Source organism: Microcaecilia unicolor, chromosome 10, assembly GCF_901765095.1.
Source record: "Microcaecilia unicolor chromosome 10, aMicUni1.1, whole genome shotgun sequence".
Lineage (NCBI taxonomy): Eukaryota > Metazoa > Chordata > Amphibia > Gymnophiona > Siphonopidae > Microcaecilia > Microcaecilia unicolor.
In genome coordinates this window covers 192,815,263-192,840,149 of record NC_044040.1, presented here as the reverse complement: position 1 = coordinate 192,840,149, position 24,887 = coordinate 192,815,263, and the positions used below count along the sequence as shown (strand labels likewise).

Sequence of the window (24,887 nt, the reverse complement as noted above, 5' to 3'; positions counted from 1 at the left end):
AGGGGAGAGAGGAGGTTCGCTGGACATGGGTGGCTGCAAGGAGGGCAGGGGAGAGGAGGGTCACTGGACATGGGTGGCTGCAGGGGGGGCAGGGGAGAGAGGAGGGTCGCTGGACATGGGTGGCAGGAGGGGGCAGGGGAGAGAGGAGGTTCGCTGGACATGGGTGGCTGCAGTGGGCGCAGGGGGAGAGGAGGGTCGCTGGACATGGGTGGCTGCAGGGGAGCCGAGGAAAACCTTGCTAGCGCCCGTTTCATTTGTGTCAGAAACGGGCCTTTTTTACTAGTAATATATGAGTATGATTGAAAGGCAGTAGAGGAAAGCACTGGAATCAACTTATTCATTTCCTGCATTGGCTGCTGATCAGGGGTTTTAGGAATCCAGGGATTTTTGTCATTCACCTTAAGGAACTTGGTTGACAATTCCAGTCCACAGTCGAAATAGGACGGCAAAACCAAATCCAAGACCTCTGACAGGACCAATTCTCAGTCTGCAGCTGCAAGCATCTAAAAAATTAAGAGAGAGATTAACATGAACAAGCATAACCTGAGTATGCAAGTTAGGCAGAATTAACTTTAGGGCTGATAATCAGCATGGTTTTAGCAGGCAGGATAGGTTCCTGCTTGCTTAAATCATACTGAACAGGTCAGCTGCCAAAATTCAATGGCCTTAACTGAACAGGGCCACAATCATCGCAGCACTGTCCAGTTAGTGTGGAGGTGGCACTTAACCGGTTAGTGGCAATAATCGGTCTGCTAACAAGTTAAGAACAAAAAGTTAAGCAAAAAGGCCATCCTAACTTTAGCTGCCAAGCAGTGGCATAGCCATAGGTGGGCCTGGGTGGGCACAGGGCAACTCAGCAGTGGCACAGCAACAATGTGGCTGGCAACGATCCCAAAGCCCCACCAGCTGAAGACTCCCAGCATGTCTCCTTCCAGGAGATCAGGGAGTCACTTAAAAGTCCACTCTGCCCCAAACCACCAAGTACCTTTAAATCCTTTAGTTCTTCGCTGGCAGCAAGTATCAATACAGTCCCCCCTGCTGGTACCAACACAAGCCTTCCCTCTGATGCAACTTCCTGTTCACGAGACTAGGCAGATACGTCAGAGGGAAGGCTCGGAGTCGATGTAAGCAAAGGGGAATGAGTTGCTGCTCGCTTTTGATAAACCTAATGGATTTAAAGGTACCAGAGGAAGTCAAGGACTGGAGTTAAGTGACCCCCCCCTCCGATTTCCTGGGGGGGGGGGGGTGAGGGAGAGATGGCATGGGTGAAGTTGTCATGCTCACCCACTTTGGGCTCAGGCCCACCCAAAATTGGCTACACCCCTACTGCCAAGTTAACCAGGAACAGGTCTGAATATCAGCCAGTGCACGGATAACTTCCAGGTGACCACACTGACCCAGGACCTTGATTGAATATCCAGGCTTAATTCATTCCTGGGCCTTCAGTGACTTAAAAACCACTGACTACTACGGGCTGAATTTTAGGCCCACTGTTACCAATAGTGGCGTAGCCAGACCTCGGCAGGAGGGGGATCCAGAGCCCAAAGTGGGGGAGGGGCACATTTTAGCCCGCATCCCCCAGCCGCCGCCCCTCTCCCGACACTTCCGACTGACCCCTCTCCTGCTGCCGCCGCCACCACCACAAGGTACATTTGCTGGTGGGTATCCCCAACCCCCGCCAGCCGAAGTCTTCTTCAGCGCCGGTCTCCGGCGCGCCGCGTTTGCTGCTGATCTGTGCTTTCTTGAGTCCTGACATCCTGCACGTTCCTTTAAGTGAACCTGAGCGTGCAGGACGTCAGGACTCAAGAAAGCACAGATCAGAGACCAGCGCTGAATAAGGCTTCATCTGGCAGGGGTTGGGGACCCCCGCCAGCAAAACCAGGGGCCCGGACTAAATTTGTGGGGGCCCAGGCCCTTGTGGCCCCACCTAGCTACGCCCCTGGTTACCAACGGGTAAAAAATAAACAAACAGCAAAAATACAAGAAACTAAGACAGAAAATAGGCAGTATTGTTAGAGTAATACACAGGAGTAAGAAACAGATTTAAGCTATAATTCAAAACTGAAAACCATTGATCTCTGCCTGAAAGAAACAAGAGGGTGAGGAAAGGAAGGAGAGGGGAGTGAGCAGACCTGGTTATAGCTATTCCTAGCCCAAGAACGGCTTGTGTGGGCAGGCAGACTACGCTTGCAAGCTATTTGCCAAACTTTGAAGACGAGGGGGAGTGGGGAGGAGAGGGAGCGGGGAGGTGGAGGAGGAGGGGGAGGGGAGAGGAAGGGGGAGGGTACCGCATGAGGTACCACAGAAAGATAGGATCAATTTTTACGCAGTCCTATTTATGTAGTTACCTTGGCTGGTTGACTGTTGAATACTGACATTTAACCAGCCAAGTGCTGACTCCACCCCAGAACATTCTCAAAATAGCCAGTTTCATGTTGGGCACTAACCAGACATTTTCAGCGGAACTATCTGCTGAATACTGCATCTGACTGCCGTGGCACTGTCCGGTAAGTGCAGGTACCAGTCTAGGGGTGGAGCTTGGGCGGAGCCAGTACTTAACCAGTTGGAAGTGATGTTTTAGTCTGCAAATTGGTTAAGCAGGTAAAGTTAGGCTGGTGCTCAGCTAACTTCTGGGTGACCGCACTTATTCAGTGCTGGATGCTGGGCATCACTGTTCACTCTAAGCTGAGCAGGCCTCCTCCAACTTCATTTTTTGTCGGGGGGGGGGGGGGGGGGGGGGTGCTTCAATATTGTGTTTTCAATTGCAAGGGGTAGACAGGTTCCCTGAAGTCCTGCATGGCTTGCCTGTCTCTCTCTCTCTACTGAAAATGTGTTAGTGAAACAGCACCTCCAACTGGCAGGAAAGTAGGTGAGTGACTCCTGCTGAGCTTAGAGGGAACAGTGCCAGGCATGGCCTGGGACTGAATATCCGGGTTTAATTCAGCCCATGCCTGTCAGCGACTTAAAAAACACTAGGCTGAATGTTACCCTCAATAAGTAAGGGAAAGGCCTGCTGAGAAAGACATGCTTTTCATTTCTTATGAAATGTAGCCCTACATGAGATTATTCTTAACTCACTTGAAAGAACATTCCAAAGGTTCAAGTTTCATCAGGCCCACTTGATGGAAAGAGGGGGCATCCGATAAATTCACACCTGTTGAGGAAATGAATATATTTTAAGTTCAACACTAGCGCATAATGGATCTTCATGTTTTAAATACTAATATGATTTTAAAATCAGATCCTCCAAATTATAGACCACCAATGGAACTCATGAAATATAGGAGTGATATGATCTGTTCATTGAGCACCTACATGTGTAACTTAGAGGCTACCATTAAGACATATTACTTTACCACAAACTTATACTATTTTAGCCTAGGTCCCATTTTATGTAATGAGACCTAGTTACCAATAGTAACCCATCTTAACTTCCCCCCTTAATTAAAGAAAAAAGAAATGTTTCTGGAAATCTAGATCACTGCTATATGTAATAAAAGTGAAAGTATAGGGCGATCAAGCTATTGTGACATCACTGATGAGGTTGCTTCTTAGGCATTGGTGGAATGAGGCATTATGACATCATAATATCAACTCTGGTTACCAGAGATTGAAATTCGTCACACTAAAGGGGGAAGTTATCAACTTGGGCTACTGTTAAGACAGGGTATTTTACCACTAACTTGTGCTATTTTACCACAGGTCACATTTTATTCAATGAGACCTAATTACTAATAACTGGGGTCAAGGGCGTATCTGGACTTCGCCGTTAGGGGGGTCCAGAGCCGAGGTGAGGAGGCACATTTTAGCCCCCCCCACCACTACCATTGCCAACACCCCCCTCCGCCGCCAGAACCACCTCCAACAACTGTGGCCCCCCCCTGCCTGCCGTCGCCTACCTTTGCTGGCGGGGGACCCCAACTCCCGCCAGCCGGTCTTCTTGCTTCGTTTGGTTTCTGAGTCTGTCTAACGTTCTGCACGTACAACATGCAGGATGTCAGACTCACAGAAACAGAACGAAGCCCTGCAGATCGCAAGGCTTCGTTCTGTTTCTGTGAGTCTGTCATTCTGCACGTTGTGTACGTCCAGGCAGGACGTCAGACAGACTCAGAAACCAAACGAAGCAAAAAGACTTCAGCTGGCGGGGGTTGGGGTCTCTCGCCAGCAAAGGTAGCAGACGGCGACGGCAGGTTGGCGGTGGGGGGGGGGGGGGGGGGTTGAGAGGGTTGTTGGCAGGGGGTCCAGGGCCAAATCTATGGGGGCCCTGGCCCCCCGTGGCCCCATAGCAGCTACGCCCCTGACTGGGGTTAACAGTAAAATAACATATCTTAACAGCAGTGTTAATAACTTCCCCCTTAGCTACACTGGGCCATTAACTCATGTAAACTCCTTATTAACATGTGCAGATGCCACCCAATCCTTCTAAATTGCACCATTGAGTATTAAAATGGTGCATTCATGTGCTGTTGGTATCACCTGTACTCTTGGATAAAACTGCTTGTTCATTCACCTCTTTTATATTTTCTTAAACAATTTGATTTAGGAACATTGAGAATTGTAAAAAAAACCACTTTTATTAATCTATTGAGAATCAGAAGTTTAATAGAAATATATAAATATGGAAAATTAGCCTTATTGATACATTTGGAGATCTAAAGTATTCAAAATATGACGCTATGCTTTAAATAGTTCTTTCAACAAAAGAATTTAAGTTTAAGTGGAACTCCAAAATTCTTCTCAGATTCAGTCTGACTAAATATTCTAAAAGGGTTCCAAATGTTTCCAAGTTAATGACTGCAATCTTTTAATCTATGTTTTGGCAAAATACCAAGGTTTACAAGTAACGATGCATTTAGAAGATATTTCTGGTACACTGAAAATGACTCATTGCATAGCAAACAAGGCTCTGCCCTTCATCAGGAAATGATACAACGGTCCAATGACACAGTAGAAAGGAAGCCTGGCTGGATCCACGGCTGCAGGATATAACAGGGTGGCATGCCCAGCTTCTAAACTGCATGGGTGTAGAGTGGGTGTGGAAGTGTTAACCAGCTAGCATGTTACATTTACTGTATGCTAACTAGCTACCGCAAAATTTGTACAATGCCAACTGAGGGCAGTTACGCAGGAGTACTTAGCATAGGGTTACCATATGACTCCAGATAAAGGAGCACAGATTGCGCCAGTCCGGGTTTTACTTCTGGCTTTAACTGTAAGTAAAACCCATACTGGCTAATCTGTTCTCCTTTATCTGTAGCCATTTTCTTTCAGCGACCACAAGGGGCAGGAGCGAGGGGCCTGCGCTCTTGCCCCCCAACGACCACCAGGGCTACAGGTAGGCCCAGGGGAAGGGCCTACCTTGACGGCTGGGGGAGGGCAGGGTGAGTTCCTGCCACGGGCTGGGGGTGGGGGAAGGAAAGAGGGCAATTGTCAGGGGCGGGAGGGGGCTTGGGGGCTTTTTTACAAAAACAAGAAAAAAAAGTTATCCAGCTTATAATTGAAAAAGAAAAACGCCTATATTGCGACCCAAATCGGGAGATAGACGTTTATCTCACAAAAACGAATAAAGCGGTATAATCGAAAGCCGAATTTGGACGTTTTCAACTGCACTCCGTCGCGGATGCGGACAAAGTTGATGGGGGCGTGTCAAAGGCGTGGTGAAGGCGGAACTGGGGCATGGTTATCGGCCGATCAGAGATAGGCGCCTTTCGCCGATAATGGAAAAAAAATATGCGTTTTTAGCGAGAATTTAGGGCACTTTTCCTGGACCCTGTTTTTCCACGAATAGGGCCCCAAAAAGTGCCCTAAATGACCAGATGACCACTGGAGGGAGTCGGAGATGACCTCCCTGACTCCCCCAGTGGTCACAAACCCCCTCCCACCACAAAAATATGCCGTTTCACAACTTTTTATGTTCACCCTCAAATGTAATACCCACCTCCCTGGCAGCAGTATGCAGGTCACTGGAGCAGTTATTAGGTGGTGCAGTGGACGTCAGGCAGGTAGACCCAGGCCCATCCCCCCCCCCCCCCCCACCTGTTACACTTGTGCTGGTAAATGGGAGCCCTCCACACCGCCCCCCAAACCCACTGTACCCACATGTAGGTGCCCCCCTTCACCCCTTAGGGCTATAGTAATGGTGTAGACTTGTGGGCGGTGGGTTTTGAGGGGGATTTGGGGGGCTCAACACACAAGGGAAGGGTGCTATGCACCTGGGAGCTCTTTTACCTTTTTTTTTTTTTTTGTAAAAGTGCCCCCTAGGGTGCCCGGTTGGTGTCCTGGCATGTGAGGGGGACCAGTGCACTACGACTCCTGGCCCCTCCCACGAACAAATGCCTTGGATTTATTCGTTTTTGAGCTGGGCGCTTTCATTTTCCATTATCGCTGAAAAACAAAAACGCCCAGCTCACAAATTGTTGAATAAAACATGGACGTCTATTTTTTCCCACAATATGGTTCGGTCCGCCCCTTCACGGACCCGTTCTTGGAGATAAACGCCCATGGAGATAGACGTTTTCGTTCGATTATGCCCCTCTATGCGGGCCCCGGCCCGATATTCAGCTGAGGCAGCATAACTTTTAATGTAGCTCCAGCTGAATATCAGCCTGGCCCGCATAAGTTCCGGCAGCCTGCCCATCCCAAATTATCCCCCAATATTCAATGCCAGTGCCCGGACATGGCCTGGCACTGAATATCAGGGGATAATTTAGCTGGCGATGATCAGTGTTTAAAACACACATGCACCGTTGCCTGTTGAATATCGGGAGAGGGGGAGGGGAAAGGAGAATGTACAAATTGGGAAATAGATTGAAGGTTAAACAATGTAGTCTCTGAATTTTGGAAGTTAGGGAAAAAGTAGGGAAATTTACTGTGATAGTTAATCCAACATCTCTGATTTCTGATTATGAAAATGCACTTTCTGTAACTGTATTCCTAATCCTCTCTGTCTCACTCACTTTAAATATGTATTTCTCTTCTGGAATTGGTGATCACCATTATGGAAAATGTAAGCCACATTGAGCCTGCAAATAGGTGGGAGAATGTGGGATACAAAAGCTACAAATAAATAAATAAATAAATAAATAAATAAATAAATAGTGTATCCTATTTTATGACACGCTGCTCAATTTGTTAGTGAGATGTGCTAAATTGATCAATACGAGGCATATATGACTTGCATTTTCATCCATTTCGTCTTCAGCAAACATATTTATGCTTTCCACAAAAGTAAACTCCTCTCAATTACCGGTTGATTTCCCCAGTGCATTCCACACAGCTTCTCAAACTGATGATGGTGTATAAAATATTGTAATCTGGTTATATAATGATCTCTGAAGGATTTTATTCTAAAGACATCAAAGCCATAGAACAATATTCTAGTAACATTTTCTCCAATAAAGGCAGCAGTTTAGAGGATTTAGACTCACTTGATTATCCTCATCTAGGCTTATGAACAGAGATCAATATTGCTGTAGCATCACTTGTGTGAATTGAGGTAGTCCTTTCACTTAATTTTGAACGAATTCGACAAGGTTTTATGCTGAAAACGCCTTTGTTGTGGCCTAGTATCATACAGAGCAGGGGTGGGCAATCACCTTCCTCGAGGGACACAATCAAGTCAGGTTTTCAAGATTCCCACAATGAATATGTATGAGAACTGTTTGCATACAATGGAAGCAAATCAATCTCATGCATATTCATTGTGGAAATCTTGAAAACCCAGCTGGGTTGTGGCCAGGGACGTAGCCAGCCTTCCGTGGGAGAGGGGTCCAGAGCCCGGGCGGAGGAGGCACATTTTAGCCCTTCCCCCGGCGCCGCCCCCCCACCGCCGACATTGCCGCCCCCCCCTCCCGCCGCGAACCCGCCGCCGTTGCAGCCTACCTTTACTTTTGCTGGCGGGGGATCCCACTCCCCGCCAGCCGACGTCTTCTTCTTAGTCGCTTCCTGCTCTTCAATTTGTTTGCTGACGTCCTGCACGTTGTACGTGCAGGACGTCAGACTCAGAGATCAGAACTGCACGTACAATTACGTGCAGGACGTCAGCAAACAAATTGAAGAGCAGGAAGGACTGAGAAGACGTCGGCTGGCGGGGAGTGGGATCCCCCGCCAGCAAAAGTAAAGGTAGGCGGCGGCAGGTTCGCCGGGAGGGGGGTCCTAGGGTGAGTCTGCGGGGGCCCCGGCCCCCTCAGGCCCCACGTAGCTACGCCACTGGTTGTGGCTCTTCAGGACCGTGTCTGTGTACCCCTGATGTAGAGCATAGACACAACAGGCCTTTGCACTGAAGCACATTATACAAGCTAAGGCCACTGTAGCATGCATTCAGAATAGAATGCTCTGCGTGAAGACTCTATAATTTAAATTACATTTATATTAATGTCCTAGAAGACATTAGTGCACACACAGTAGTGCTAGGGCATAGGCACATGTACAAAAAGAACATCAAAAGCAAATGAGGCTTTAGTGGGTCCCTCCCCGGAAACTCCGTTCACTGGGTAATTTTCTCTTATTTATTTATTTATTTATTGGTCCACTTGTATCCCACATTTTCCCAGCTTTTTTGGGCTCAATGTGGCTAACAAAATTACAATAAAATACAAAATACAACAGCAAAAAAAAAAAAAATCCAGTAAAAGAGTTTGCAAATTAAGTACAGAGTAGCAAAGATAAGAGAAGCTGACAGAGGGGAAAGAGCGGATAAGCTAACAAAGCGGGAAAAGAATAAGGGGGTTAAACGTCATTGTTGACTTCGGGGTAGGCTTTGCTAAACAAATAAGTTTTTAGCAGTTTTTTTAAACATTTGATGATCCGACGACTCTTTCAGGGGTCTCGGCAAAGCATTCCAGGTTCGCGGGCTGATGAACGAGAAGGAAGAGGCGTAGATTATCTGCACCCTCCTCCTCCACCGCTAACTCCAGACTCCGTTCCTTTTATCTTGCTGCACCATATGCCTGGAATAGACTTCCTGAGCCTGTACGTCAAGCTCCATCTCTGGCCGTCTTCAAATCTAGGCTAAAAGCCCACCTTTTTGATGCTGCCTTTAACTCCTAACTCTTACTCGCTTGTTCAGCACCTATTTTTATCATTCCCACCTTTGTAACTCCCTTATCCCTTATTTGTCCTAGTTAGATTGTAAGCTCTATCGAGCAGGGACTGTCTCTCTATGACCAGCGTACAGTGCTGCGTACGTCTAGTAGAGCTATAGAAATAAGTAGTAGTAGTAGCAATTAACATATGTTATGGACAATTATTGATTATCACCAATTTAGCCAATTACTTTCTACACTTATCTGCACTCCACACCCAAAACTGTGTGCTTAACATTGAGAAACCTATACAGAATTTAGGTGATAGTATGCACTGTTTGCAAAGAGGGCACACTCTTTTCGAAGGACACGAAGGTGGAGAGTAAACTATGGGAGTATGAAAACTTCAGATTTACCATTATTTGATAAATCCTTTCCATAATGGCATAGGGGCCAATGAATTTAGGACCAAGTTTAGCACATGGAAGCTTCAGACACATATTCCTACCCCCCCTCCCCGGGGAGGAGTGTAGGGAGACATGAGAGTGGAGAGGTACTGAGGAGCTGCAGAGTGAATGCACTTGTAAGTCAATAAAAGGAGTTCGAACTGTATGCGGAAACGGATAGGGAGCACTAATTACTGGTTACTCACATAACCTGTGCACCTAATTTATCTCATGAGCAACTTCAAAGGATGTAGTCAAGGGAGGGTCATGGGCAGGTCATGTCATTCCCAGGATTTAGGCACACAGTTATAGAATACTTCCATTTCTGAAACCTAACAATGGTAGTCAGATGCGAGCATTTGCACCAGCTTCGTCAGGCATAAATCCTCACCCCTAAAGTTAGGCATGAAAATGACTTAAACTAGTATTCTAAAAAAAACATTTCCACACAGAACTGCCTTTACAGAACTCGTGCTTACCGCACATCATCCCAGCACCTAACTTTGGGTGCCATTTACTGAATCTACCCCTATTTGCAAAGAGTGGGCGCTATTACTGGCTCATTTTGACATGTAAATGATATGCAACAACATGAGATACCGCGTTGACATTTGCCATGTCACTGCGAATGACAGCTCATCCTTAACACGTACTTTTACATGCATTAAGGGCTAGATTCTAAACATGGTGCCAGAAAAATCGGCACTGAAAATATTTCCGCCTAGGCGTATTTGGTAAACCACACCTAGATTTAGGTACAGTTTGTAGACTATGCCTAGTGGGTTTATAGAATACACCTAACGACCACGCCTGTGCCTAACTCTAGGTGCGCCCACTTATGCCAAGTAAAATACCGACACCTAAGTTAGGTGCGGAGCAAGTGTATTCTATAACCGTGTTGAGTAGATTTTCGGAACACCCAAGGCCTACCCGTTGCACACCTATGCCACGCCTCCCTTTTGGCTGCATGCATTAGAATTTGCATGCACCACTTTACAGAATACACTTAGCAAGTTGTGCGTGTAAATTCTAATTAATGCCTATTAGCATCAATAATTTCTTAAGTGGCCATTATCAGCTCTCATTGGCTTGCTAAATTAAATTGCACGCACAAATGCAGAATACAACTGGATTTGCGTGTGCAATGTCGGTCATGCTATATAGAATCCGGGGGCAAAGGAAGCTTATCCAAACGCCACGACCTAACCCTACGAAACCCACCTATTCATCACCTGTTCCTGTGGCAACGGCTATGACTCAGACCACACCTCCTCCAATTTTTCCCTATGCTTATCCTCACCCTATCCTTGACTATCTCAACTTAGCCTAAAACTAGCACCTCCTCCTACCTCCTCTCCCTTATATTATTACCTAACCACACATCCCCATTACTCTGCTAAGCTTAGCTTGTTTTTCTCTGCATTATACTTTGTAATTCTACTACTATGTAAGCCGCATTGAACCTGCTATGAGTGGGAAAGTGCGGGGTACAAATGTAACAAATAAATAAATAAATAATTACAACACTAATCATAGTCTTATATTCTAAACATTCATGCGTTGTTTTGCTGGCTTACAAAAAAAGTATGTACAAGTTCCTTTGAGTGCTGTTTTTATTAGGCTATTTTGAAAGTGAAGTGGCCTAGTGGTCAGGGTGGTGGACTTTGGTCCTAGGGAACTGAGGAACTGAGTTCGATTCCCACTTCAGGCACAGGCAGCTCCTTGTGACTCTGGGCAAGTCACTTAACCCTCCATTGCCCCATGTAAGCCGCATTGAGCCTGCCATGAGTGGGAAAGTGCGGGGTACAAATGTAACAAAAATAAAATAGATACTATTGGAGATTCTACATGGAATGTTGCTGCTATTGGAGATTCTACATGGAATGTTGCTATTCCACTAGCAACATTCCATGTAGAAGGCTGCGCAGGCTTCTGTTTCTGTGAGTCTGACGTCCTGCACATACGTGCAGGACGTCAGACTCACAGAAGCAGAAGCCTGCGCGGCCGCATTGATGATCTGCAAGGGCCAGGCACAGGCAGCTCCTTGTGACTCTGGGCAAGTCACTTAACCCTCCATTGCCCCATGTAAGCCGCATTGAGCCTGCCATGAGTGGGAAAGCGCAAGGTACAAATGTAACAAAAAAAATATCTGGTTTTTAAATTCTTATTTCATCACACCAGCCCACCCAGATCCTCTTTCTTCTTCATGGTTCCCCTGCTACCAAAGGGGACCAGAGCAAAAGAACATTATAGGGAGACTGATAGCGAGCTGTCTGTCTTTTGCGGCAGGAACATTCAATGTAAATGTTACTGGCTGATTGAGGTAGACTGTAAAAGATATATGCCAGTAAGCAGGGACAGCAAAAGAGGCTCAGCCATCTCTGTTTGTCCTCCTTAAACCCAAGGGACATTCCACCCCAACCCTTCCCCATCCATTGTAGCTATTGACTGTAATGGTGGGCCCAAACTCAGCTGATCATTCACAGACCATGTTCGAGTTGTGGAGTGCTAGGTCAAACAGTGTGAGCATGCAATGTTTTTGACCAGGGTTGACAGCCTAAAAGCTGATACTTTCTCTGGACCGCACACAGGACCACATTGTATAATGTACACAAACAGGTGTAAGTATTACTTACTTAAGGAAGAATCAGGCTTAAAATGTGTCTCTTGGACTTCTCACATAGGTATTCTCTTACAAAATCAGGATTAATATGTAGAAATACAAGCCAGTGGTTCCCAAAATGTCCTGGGGAGCCTCGGTCAGTCAGGTTCTCAGGATATCTGCAATGAACATTCATGAGATTCATTTGCATGCACTGCTTCCACTGCATGCAAATTTTTTCTCATGCATATTCAGTGTGCATATCCATAAAACTTGACTGGTTAGGGTTCCCCAGGACAGGTTTAGGAACCACTGCATTATACACTTATAACTTCGTCCTTTGAACCGACACTGTAATCCTAACTTACGATGCAGATGTTTCTTGATATTCCTGAGTTATATTGCGGCGCTGAATGTTGTATTCAAATCTGAGATCTTCCTGCTGCTCTTGTTGATCAACCACATTAACCAAAACGAAGTTCTCACAGCCTGAAAGCTGTTGGTAACTGCTGAGATGCAATGCTGAAAGAAAAACAGGGCATCAAAATACCATCTGTGGCAACCTGCCACAAACTCTGTATAGAATATTCATCAGAGTTTCAGAGCACACACACACAAAAAAAAACGTTAGTACTGCACTTAAGTGTTTTATTTCATCTAATTCATGTAAAACAAATTTCTTATTGTGTTTGTGTGTCCTCTCATTACAGAGCTCTCCTGGGTAAAGCATTCAACTAAGCTTATTCTAGAGAGAAAGATAAGTAAATGGAATTATGTGACATAATTCAAATTTCTTACCTTAATTCAAAACGGCAGAAATTCTGTGCAGAGTACAAGTAAGTCTAAGTATTTACGGGTCAATATTCAGCTGAATTAATTCTGGCTATGCAGTGCTGGATTCAGCAAATAGGATGTCATAACTTTATCCGGACAGTCTAAATCCCTGGTAACGTACTGCACATGTATTAATTTGCATCTTGAACTTATTGTAATTTGTGTTATATTCTGTACATGATTATATTTTACTCTCTTTTTGATATGTTTGTTAGATTTTTGAAAGAAAATTTGAATTATTCACAGGAAGTACCGTATTTTTCGGACTATAAGACGCAACGGACCATAAGACGCACCTAGGTTTTAGAGGCGGGAAATAGGAAAATTTTTTTTTTCCTTTTTCCCAACTCTAAAACCTAGGTGCTTCGGTGCGTCTTGTCCGAATCCCGCCCTCCCCCCGGCCCTGTCACCACTTCTCCCTACTCACGCGATCTTCCCTGGTGGTCTAGTGACATCGGGGCAGGAAAGAGCCCCCTCTTTCCTGCCCAGCGCGCTGCTCTCCATCCTCCTGTATGCATTGCTGCCTGACGGTCTCGGCGAGATTCAAAATGGCCGCCAAGAATTGAAGTCTCGGCGGCCATTTTGAATCTCGCCGAGACCGTCAGGCTGCATACAGGAGGATGGAGAGCAGCGCGCTGGGCAGGAAAGAGGAGGCTCTTTCCTGCCCCGACGTCACTAGACCACCAGGGAAGATCGCGTGAGTAGGGAGAAGTCTACCTTTGGACTATAAGACGCACCCCACATTTTCCTCCCAAATTTTGGGGGAAAAAAGTGCGTCTTATAGTCCGAAAAATACGGTAGTTCCTCCATTAAATAAGATTTATTATATACCTAGTACAATGAAAAAGGTTGAAGGAGAGATATCAAATGATTTACAAAATGTCACAACTATTTTGGAGAAATCTATAGACGATGCAAGTGAAAGAGGGACGCTGTTGGTGTCCTTTGTTTTTCAGCAAGACCTGAATGCAATTATGAGATTATACTTTAAATCAACTAATCGTATTTTTGCAGGTCAAAAGATTTGGCTTTACCCCGATGTGACAAAATCAACTCAAGAAAAAAGTTTCTTTCTATGAGGTCAAAAGTTGTTGATAAAGGGGGAACTTTCCTCTTGGCTTACCCGTGTAAATGTCTCATAAGGCTTAATCAGACAAAATATGTTTTTTATGTTCCTGATCAGCTTAAATCCTTTCTGGAAGTAGAACAGAGTCAGAGTTAAAAGAAATGTAGAGAAATACGACACCATAATTTTGGAGAAATTATTTGATAATTTGAATTTTTTTAAACTTCACTAATTCCTTATTAGGCTTTGAGGTCTAAGGAAGCCAGATTGTATTGGACTGTAATCTTTGAAATGACTATATTTGTATGACTATTATGGCTGTGTTTAACTTGACAGTTTGTTATACCTGTTAAAGTTTAATGCAAATAATAATAAAAATTATTATATAAAATATTTTACTCTTTATTGTTTGTTTGTAAGCCACATTGAACTTGATTCTATTTCGGGCTAATGTGGAGTATAAATGTCACAAATAAATAAATATATATATATATATATAAAAAAAAAAGCATAAGGTTATCGTTTTCACTGTGAAACAGAATGTGATTTTAGCTGTACACACTCCCCCAGATTCTGCATAGGTCACCCAAGTTTGGGCGCAGAGCCCAGATCTGTGCGTGAACTAGCCAGTTAGGTGCTAGCAGTTAATTAATGGAGTTAACAGGCACTTAATTGGCAGTAATTAGGAGTTACATGCTGATCTCGATGTGTAATTAAACTCTGGAATTCGTTGCCAGAGAATGTGGTAAAGGTGGTTAGCTTAGCGGAGTTTAAAAATGGTTTGGATGGCTTCCTAAAGGAAAAGTCCATAGACTGTTATTAAATGGACTTGGGGAAAATCCACTATTTCTGGGATAAGCAGTATAGAATGTTTTGTACTTTTTTGGGATCTTGCCAGGTATTTGTGACCTGGATTGGTCACTGTTGGAAACAGGATGCTGGGCTCGATGGACCTTTGGTCTTTCCCAGTATGGCAATACTTATGTGCTTATGATCTGCCCTATTCTATAATATGCGTGCTGAAATTTCATAGTGTGAAACTCAAAAGGGGTGTGGCCATGGGAGGGGCTTAGGCAGGTCTGGGGTACTCCCAGAAATTAGGCATAATGTTATAGAATACCTGCATTTGTATGTCTAACTGTCCAGTTGGGTGCCAGCATTTACATCTGCCTTTGGCAGGCATAAATGCTCACATACAAAGTTAGGCACAGACTCCTGGATTCTATATAGCATGCCTAGAGTTATGGACGGTTCTGCACGTAAATCTAGGCGTAGTCTATAACTATGCGAGCATATTAATTGTTATAACAAGCTGTTGTGTTAACAGCTCTTAACAAGCAATAATTGGCAAACATTAGAATACATGCGCGTACATTGCTAAGCGTATTCTATAATGTACTGTGCGTAAATTCTAATGCATGCAGGCAAAAAGGAGAGTGCTTCGGCGTTTTGTAAGTGTTTCCGAAATCTACACGCATTGTTATAAAATATGGGCCACTGTGCGTAAATCTACGCGCAGGGATTTACACCAGCTTTTCATTGGCGTAAATGGACGTGCATAGATTTAGTCACATGAACTACATCTAAGCATATTCTAAATATCATGTGTAGATTTATGCATGGTATTTAGAGAATATGCTTAGGCGCAACTGCCTAACGTGCGTTAATTTTAGACATCATATATACAATCGGGCCCAGAATGCACGCAGAGGCCCCCCGGCCCCCCCCCCCCCCCGCTTTACAGACTACTAGTGGATCATCCCGCTGCCTAACTTTGGGCACCATTTTTTGAATCTAGTTCATTATCACGCTTATTTTCGAAGGAGAAGGGCGGCCATCTTCCGACACAAATCGGGAGATGGGCATCGGCATAATCAAAAGCCGATTTTGGGCGTCCACAACTGCTTTCCGTCACAAGGACGACCAAAGTTTAAGGGGGCGTGTCGGCAGTGTACCGAAGGTGGGACGGGGGCGTGGTTAAGAGAAGGGCGTCCTCGGCCGATAATGAAAAAAAGAAAGCCGCCATGACGAGCACTTGTCCGAATTTACTTGGTCCATTTTTTCTTGCGACCAAGCCGTGAAAAGGTGCCCGAACTGACCAGATGACGACCAGAGAGAATCAGGGATGACCTCCCCATACTCCCCCAGTGGTCACCAACCCCCTTCCACCCAAAAAAAACAAAACAAAAACAAATTTTTTGCCAGCCTCTATGCCAACCTCAAATGACATACCCAGCTCCATCACAGCAGTATGCAGGTCCCTGGAGCAGTTTTTAGTGGGTGCAGTGCACTTCAGGCAGGCGGACCCAGGCCCACCCCCTCCCCTACCTGTTACACTTGTGGTGGTAAATGGGAGCCCTCCAAAACCCACCCGAAATCCACTGTACCCACATGTAAGTGCTCCCCTTCATCCCTAAGGGCTATGGTAGTGGTGTTCAGTTGTGGGGAGTGGGTTTGGGGGGATCAGCTCACAAGGTAAGGGTGCTATGCAGCTGGAAGCAATTTGTGATGTCCACTGCAGTGCCCCCCTAGGGTGCCCGGTTGGTGTCCTGGCATGTGAGGGGGACCAGTGCACTACGAATGCTGGCTTCCTCCCACGACCAAATGCCTTGGATTTGGTCGTTTTTGAGATGGGCATCCTTGGTTTCCATTATCGCCGAAAACCAAGGTCGCTCATCTCTAAGGTCAACCTAAATGTTGAGATTTGGGCGTCCCCGACCGTATTATCGAAACGAAAGATGGATGCCCCGCCCCTTCGCCGGGGCGTCCTTAGAGATGGGTGCCCTTAAAGATGGGCGCCCCATTCGATTATGCCCCTCTATGGGGCCTTTTTACAGAAGTGTGACAAGTTTTTGCTCTTACCATATATTATGTGCAAAAACTAGCACAGGGTAAATGCAAAACCTATGTAGCAAATGCTGAGCTGATCCTATTTAATAGTTCAGTGATGGTATGTAGGTGGTGGGAGGCGGGACTGGTGGTTGGGAGGCAGGGATAGTGCTGGGCAGACTTATACGGTCTGTGCCAGAGCCGGTGGTGGGAGGCGGGGATAGTGCTGGGCAGACTTATACGGTCTGTGCCAGAGCCGGTGGTTGGAAGGCGGGGCTGGTGGTTGGGAGGCGCTTGATAGTGCTGGACAGACTTACACAGTCTGTGCCCTGAAGAGCACAGGTACAAATCAAAGTAGGGTATACACAAAAAGTAGCACATATGAGTTTGTCTTGTTGGGCAGACTGGATGGACCGTGCAGGTCTTTTTCGGCCGTCATCTACTATGATACTATGTTACTATCTGTGTCCACAGAATTCCCTCTGACCTGCACCGTGTGATACAAATACACAGCTGCACATGGTTGTTAGTATAGATGTGCACTTGCAGCTCTGCCTGTCAGCATCTTGTATACCAGGGAAACAATATTTATGCTAATCCAGTTGAAAGCTCCAATAAGTGTTGTCTCTTACAGAGATGAGATTGCAAGACTGCTCACAGCTCCTGGATTGCCTTCTTAGCACCACTGTTTGCAATAATCATCTTTTTCAGGGTCAAGTTGTTGTAGGAAAGGTGACCGCTATCTCTTTCCTCCTGTCACAGCACCTGATGCTGAAAACTATCCAGCCAAACTCCTCCATGGACAAGCCTGCTCTTGGGCCACATAAAAGTCACTGTGTGTATTTTTACGTATTGGATTACTTGTAAAAGAAGCGTTTTAGATGCATACAACAGAGTTTACGTGCAAACAATCTTTTATAACATTACCCCTCTACTGGGCCCTTTTACTAAGCCGTGGTAAAAAGTAGTCTGCAGTATGACTAGCGCTTGGGTTTCCCAGGCGCTGAGGCTACTTTCAACGCGGCTGTAAAATGGCTGCATTTTCTATTTCCCCCATTAACGGCCGTGCACTTATTTTCCAATTAGCACGGGAGCCCTTAGCAACGGTAAGCCAGCTTATTTTCGAAAGAGATTGCCGGTCGTCTTCCGACACAAATCGGGAGATGGCCGGCGATCTCCTAAAGCCAGCCAAATCGGTATAATCGAAAGCCGATTTTGGCCGGCGACAACTGCTTTCCATCGCGGAGCCGGCCAAACTTCAAGGGGGCGTTTCGGTAGGGTAGTGAAGGCAGGACCGGGGCGTGCTTTGAGATGGCCGACCGCCCGATAATGAATAAAAGAAAGCCAGCCTTGATGAGCATTTCGCCGGCTTCGCTTGGTCCCTTTTTTTCACGACCAAGCTTCAAAAAGGTGCCCCAACTGACCACCGGAGGGAATCAGGGATGACCTCCCCTTACTCCCCCAGTGGTCACCAACCCCCTCCCACCCCCAAAAAAAAAATAAATATTTTTTTGCCAGCCTCAAATGTCATGCCCAGCTCCCTGACAGCAGTATGCAGGTCCCTGGAGCAGTATTTAGTGGGTGCAGTGCACTTTAGGCAGGTGGACCCAGGCCCACCCCCCCTCTACCTGTTACACTTGTGGTGGTAAATGTTAAGCCCTCCAACCCCCCCAAAACCCACTGTACCCACATCTAGGTGCCCCCCTTCACCCATAAGGGCTATGGTAATGGTGTACAATTGTGGGGAGTGGGTTTTTTTTTGGGGGGGGGGGATTTGGGGTGCTCAGCACCCAAGGCAAGGGAGCTATGCACCTGGGAGCAATTTTTTTTTTTTAATTTTTAGAAGTGCCCCCTAGGGTGCCCGGAGGGTGTCCTGGCATGTCAGGGGGACCAGTGCACTACAAATGCTGGCTCCTCCCACGACCAAATGCCTTGGATTTGGCCGGGTTTGAGATCGCCGGCTTCGGTTTCGATTATCGTCGAAGACCGATTCCGGCCATCTCAAACCCGGCCATCTCTGACATCTGGCCGGCCCCAACCGTATTATCGAAACGAAAGATGTCCGGCCATCTTTTTCGATAATATGGTTCGGGACTACTCTTTGCGGTGCTGGCCAAATAGATGGTCAGCCATCTATTTGGCCGGCGCCGTTCGATTATGCCCCTCAAGGGCTCCTGCACTAATCGCATGCCAATGTATCTACACTAACCGATTAGCATTGGGCAAGGCTGCCCTCCACCCGCAAACACACCCCAGCGCTAAAAAAATAAAATTGATTTTTTTTTTTAAACTTGTGCCAATCCAAAAACTACTGCGGGACCCTTGAGCATGCCCTGTGGGGGTGGATTTTAACCTGTGCTAAACACGCTTTAGTGATTACTGTATCTTAGTAAAAGGGGCCCATTGTCTTTTTAATGTCTATTCTGTTCTACATAGATACTTCTATACCACTTACAACCATAATTTCAAAGCAGGGGCGTATCTGCGTGGGGCCACAGGGGCCTGGGCCCCCGCAGATTTCGCCCTGCACCCCCCTACCACCGTTAACCCTCCCCCGCCTACCGCCAACCCTTTCCCCGCTTACCGCCGTCACCTACCCCGATGTCCGCTCCTGCCGGCTTTTTAAACTATTACTTCAGCTGGCGGGGGACCCCAACTCCCGCCAGCCCAGCCGAGGTCTTCCTTCTTCATCCTCGTGCTGTTAAAGCTGCATGATGCATCCTTGGCCTCCAGTTGGATGGAGTTTGACGTCGCAGCACGTTGACACGAGGATGAAGAAGGAAGACCTCGGCTGGGCTGGCGGGGGTTGGGGTCCCCCGCCAGCTGAAGTAATAGTTTAAAAAGCCGGCAGGAGCGGACCTCGGGGTAGGTGACAGCGGTAGGCGAGGAAAGGGTTGGTGGTAGGCGGGGGAGGAGGGTTGACGACGACGACGGCAGCGGGGGGGGGCAGCGGCGGTAGGGGGGGTTATAATGTGCCCCCTCACTCTAGCCCCTGCCCCCCCTACCGCCAAACCTCAGATACGCCCCTGTTTCAAAGTGGTTTACAGTCAAGAAGATATCATATTTGGACATGAATTACAGTATCAAAAAGCAACAATATACCACTGATATCCTCGGTTAAGTGCCAGGGGTTTTTCTTTGGGAGTTGGTGTGGTTTTCCATGAATAGATTTATTTTTTTTGAAGGGGGGTGGGGGAGGATAGACCCAGCAGCCATATCCACCTCTTAACAAAATTCCCCTGAAATAAACATTTATAAAAGCAAACTGAAACAAAATGAAAATATATAAAAATTAAACAAAATGAAAAAAAGTCCAAGCAACAAGGAAACTAATCATTTTTTTTTTTTGCCTACACACCTCTATATTCAGTTCTCGTTATGCCAGTGTAGACTGTTTCCCAATTCTATGCATTGATTCATTCTAAGTTGTGCCTGAAACTCTCATGCAAAATGTATACCCTGTGTGCTGGAATCACAGAAAGACTCAAAAGTCAGAAGTAAGCATCAATATAGTAGATCATTTCTGGAGTACAGAACCAAAAACCTTTTATGTCAGACTTAAAGGCTAGGCTCAAAGATTAAAATCAGTTCAAGTCGACTAATGGAGATGTGCAATAGAAAGAGTAAAGCACACTGCCTTATTGAGAATGAAACTGGCCCTGATTCGGTCATACACAACATAACCAAGTGCCTCTGACGCCAAATTTTTCAGAGCTAGGTGCTGGAGAACCAGGGGCGTTTCCAAACCTCACAGAGGGAGGGGGACAGAGCTGGAGCGAGGGGGGGGGGGACATTTTAGTCTGCCACCCCACTGCCTCACCTCCCCCCACCACAGCAGCAAATACCTTTGCTAGCGGGGGTCCCCAACCCCTGCCAGCCGAAGCCTTCTTTGGCGCTGGTCTCCTCGCCCTGTGCTTTCTTCCTCCTGACGTCCCGTGCACGCTTCTTTCAGTTTCACTTAAAGGAACGTGCAGGACGTTAGGAGGAAGAAAGCACAGGGCAGCGAATGCGGCACACCGTAGACTGGTGCTGAAGAAGGCTTCAGCTGGCGGGGGTTGGGGAACCCCGCCAGCAAAGGCATTTGGTGCTGTGGGGTGCAGTGGGGCAGTGGGGGGAGGTGAGGAGACCGGCGCTGAAGTCTTCGGCTGGGTTTGGAACCCCCGCCAGCAAAACCAGGGGCTCAGATTAAATCTGGGGGGGGGGGGGGGGGGGGGGGGGGGCCCAGACCCCGTGGCTTCACCTAGCTATGCTACTGCAGAGAACTACATCAGTTGAGTTACCTTGACATAGTTCAGGCCACTGCCGCACTTTTCTGGCCTACTGGCTGCGGTAGCAGTCATAGGTTACAAAAGGCTCAGCACAGAACCTTGAAACAGGAACACAGTCTTAGGGTCTGGAAACTCAACCCCCTTTTCTAGGTTGCCTTATCTTAATTTGGACTACTGCTGAACTCTTCTATCCTATGGCTGCTATAGCAATAAAAAGTTACAAAAGATGGCCTAGAGCAGGAGCCACTGGCATGGGCTACTTGGTAATAGAAACCTATGCAAAGGTGTGTGTGGGGGGGGGGGGGGGGGGGGGGTTAGGAGAAATTGAGACTGCATGCCTGCTCCAAGCTCAACCAGGGGCCTCTAGTAATGTTTTACTGGAATTGCAGCTGGCGGGAAGGAAAAAATTGCAAGCGGTATCAGAAGAGTCTAAGGGCTTCTTTTACAATGCCGCGCTACTGATTCCTGCGCTGCAAATGAGAGGAAGCCCCGTAGGAACTGAATGGGCTTTCTCTCATTTGCCGCACCGAGAATCGGTAGAGCAGCTTTATAAAAGAGGCCCTAAGAGTCTCCCTCTGCCCCTCCCCCCCCCCCCCCCCCCCCCCGCCAAACCATTAAATCCATCCCTGGGAATGAAGGTGTTTTTAAAACAACAGGTAAAAACCTAAACACAATAGTCTGTGTCCATGTAACGGACAGAAAGTTCAGAAAGAAATAATCTCTTTCTTCAACAGTGAATTTTTTTTATATAATTCACTACCTGTCCTATTCATGCAACATCATAAGAAGTAAAATTGTGACATGAAATCTAAAGGTCAAATTTATGTTTCAATTTGCCTTAGTTGAACTATCACAAAGATATGATTGATTTGTTTTTAGATTGCTAAAGTTATCTATCTGATTTATCCTAGTAATGAGGCATTCTCTTCTTCAGCTTCAGATTAAACTCTACTTTCCTTCCACAGAAGGGACCCCAGCTCCAGTTCTAGAGCACCGTTCCCTGTGACATCAGCTGCACGGAGCAGATTTTAATGCTATAGCCACCGACCGTTTCCTGATGGCAGCTTCTTCATACGCCTTTTAGTTGAATTGATTTATTAATTTGTTGTTCTACCATTCACAAATTGTCAATGCAGACTACAATAAAATATCGTACAATAAAAAAAACAGACAATAAAGCATAAACAGTTAAAAATCAGTCATTCATAATGCATAGCTGTCTTGAAATAGCAAAAGTCCTACAATGCTTCCTAAATATAATATAATTAGCCTTCTCTCTCCGTTCCAGTGGCAACCTATTCGAAATGCAATGGCCTGTATATGTAGAGATCCTCTTGGGGCAAGTTCTCCAAATGGGTTAGTTTTGCATGTACCATGACAGGAATGACCCACACTACTAAATCAGTGTATGTGGAGTATGATCTGAGTCTCTGAAATTTATTGCTAACAATGATCATAAAACTTGCATAGTACCAAAGAGACATTCTTTCTGGTGTTCATAAGATGTATAGGCAACTCATCCAGGTGCATCTGCAAATTCTTATCGATCAGGCCTGTGGCACCCAAAACAATGTGAAATATTTCTTTATCTTTCTCGGTCTCAGACTGCATCAGGCGAGCCATTTTGCTGAAACGAGACTACTAAGACTACTAGGAGTAGTTATGTTCTTGGATGTATTTATAAAAAGAGATTCCCCTGAAGCAGTCTTCTGTTGGCGAAACAGGGTTCCCTGTTGGGAGATAGAGAAATAGCACAAACAGATCGAGAGACCACATTAGTTTGTGGAAGAATATCTCACATGTACCATCCAAGATAAGTAACGTTTTGTTTTTTTTTTTGGTTACTTCTAATTTGACATTAGGTGTTTGAAAAGGTGGATGGGTATTGATATGATGAAGATAAATATGGTGGAGTTTTTTTTGAAGACTTATGATTAATGAGGTGCCCTCTCTATTCAAAAAGATGTGTCCTTTAAAAAGAGGTGTCTCCGATAATACTGAGGTCTTTTTTTCTCCACAACATTTCTCATTGTTACTTACCACATTTGCCTTTGAATACCTTCTTCATAATTGTAGAATTATTAGCTAAATCTGATGAAACTGAAGCACCCATTGCTTCCTAGATATCCACAAAACTGTTGATTTTTCTGGGCTGATATTTAAATTCTGACACTGCAGTCACCTCATCACCGTTATGATTGTGCAAGTCACCTTCTCGATACTCGGACACAAACCACTATTTGAATGCCGTATGCAAAATAAAAAAACAAAAACCAGATATTCCAACTCATTTTTCTCCAAGGGTGCCAAATAGACATTAGAGTGGTGCTAAATTTTGTGGAACACCATACGTAACCAGATAACCCTAAAGTACGAATTCTCCCCAAAATTACTTGCTACTTGACATTAAGAAGTCTTCCAACCAACGCAAATATACACCTGACCTGCCCTTCCCAGATGATCAAGCAATAATGAATGACTCACTGAGGAAATAACAAGCTGTATAGAAGTAACACATCCTTGCCTTAATTTACTTGTACAGGAATACTATCTAATAATACTACTTAGTACTGTCTCTGTGTTACAATTAAGAAGAAATCCTGCCTGCATTTGATGCAGGACCCCAGTACCTTCTACATGTTGTCATAAGTACCATATACCAACTTCTTCACTATTTTGCCACCAGTGGAACTCTGGACACGGGGTGATAATGAATCAGCTCAGCTCCCAACCCAACATCTTTCTTCACTATGAGAGTAACAACTGCCTGCCTCCGCTGATGTAGAAGCACCCCTGATGACATGAAAATGTTAACCAAATGAACAAAATCTCTCTGAACAGCTTCCTCCAGTAGCTGTATCATCTGGTTTGGAAGAGGATCCAACCTACTAACAGAACTCATAAATCCCTTCAAGATTGTTCCTGTTCCCTGGGCAGAGATGGACTGAAAGAAAACCAACTTACCATCCAGCTGCCCAGAGTCTTCACCTCCAGGAGCCAGTTTCACTTCCTTCCTTTGACTTCCAGTGCTCTAGTGAACTCTGTTCTCCTGACCTCATACCCAAATCAAGTGTTCTTTTCCTCTGATTATTATCTAAAAGCCAATTTATATCCAATTCACCAAGTGACAAAAGAACCAACCAGTTTATCTATCTTATGCAGAAATATTCATCAAACTGATCAATAGTCAAATCATTATGATGTTGCTTAGATTGCCCTTCCCTGTCAAACACTTCACTAACTGAAATAGCTTTTTAGATTGATTATCATTTGATGCCAATAGAGTGTTAATATATTGCTTCTTGGCCTCAGCGGCCTTCGGTTGATAAAAATGCTTCATGAACCTGGCAATGCTGCCAAGCTTCGAGAGTTCCTGCCTGTCTCCATATTTACACTAACCTGAGTCTAGTATGATACCACCTCTAACCCTTAATCAATCCTACAAGAAATTATAGCAGAAATGGAAAATGTGTCTGCAACAGATGAGCAGGTAGACTAATAAGCCCTCACTGCCTTCCCAGAGACAAACCTTCTAAACCATAGAAATTCTCTACGTAAGCAGCCTCAATTCAGAAAGAAAGGTTTTTCTAAATCTCCCTTCATGGGTCACTAGACTATCTCTTTTTACCTTCTGATTCCAGTCTAGGAACCTCAGATAAACCTTTTACTAAGGTGCGGTGAAATCTGGCCTTACTGAGTTCTAAGGTGGGACTTTCCCCACACGCTGAGCCTGGATTTACCGCAGCATTTTGTTTTCTTTCTAGGTCATGCGCTAATGTTTCCATTACTACATAGCTTCCGCAAAAAAATAAATAAATA

The 24,887-nt window shown here is 45.6% G+C and overlaps 1 long non-coding RNA gene across 1 annotated transcript in view; it reads right to left on the bottom strand.

The window, feature by feature from the left end:
- Positions 1-298: 298 nt before the first annotated feature.
- Positions 299-24,887, bottom strand: part of LOC115479337 — a 54,657-nt gene continuing 30,068 nt past the window's right edge. The window contains exons 2-4 of the long non-coding RNA XR_003943657.1: positions 12,440-12,593; positions 3,079-3,154; positions 299-503 (exon numbers count right to left, since the gene is read on the bottom strand). This is a non-coding gene — a long non-coding RNA (uncharacterized LOC115479337). The remainder of the gene's footprint in view (positions 504-3,078; positions 3,155-12,439; positions 12,594-24,887) is intronic.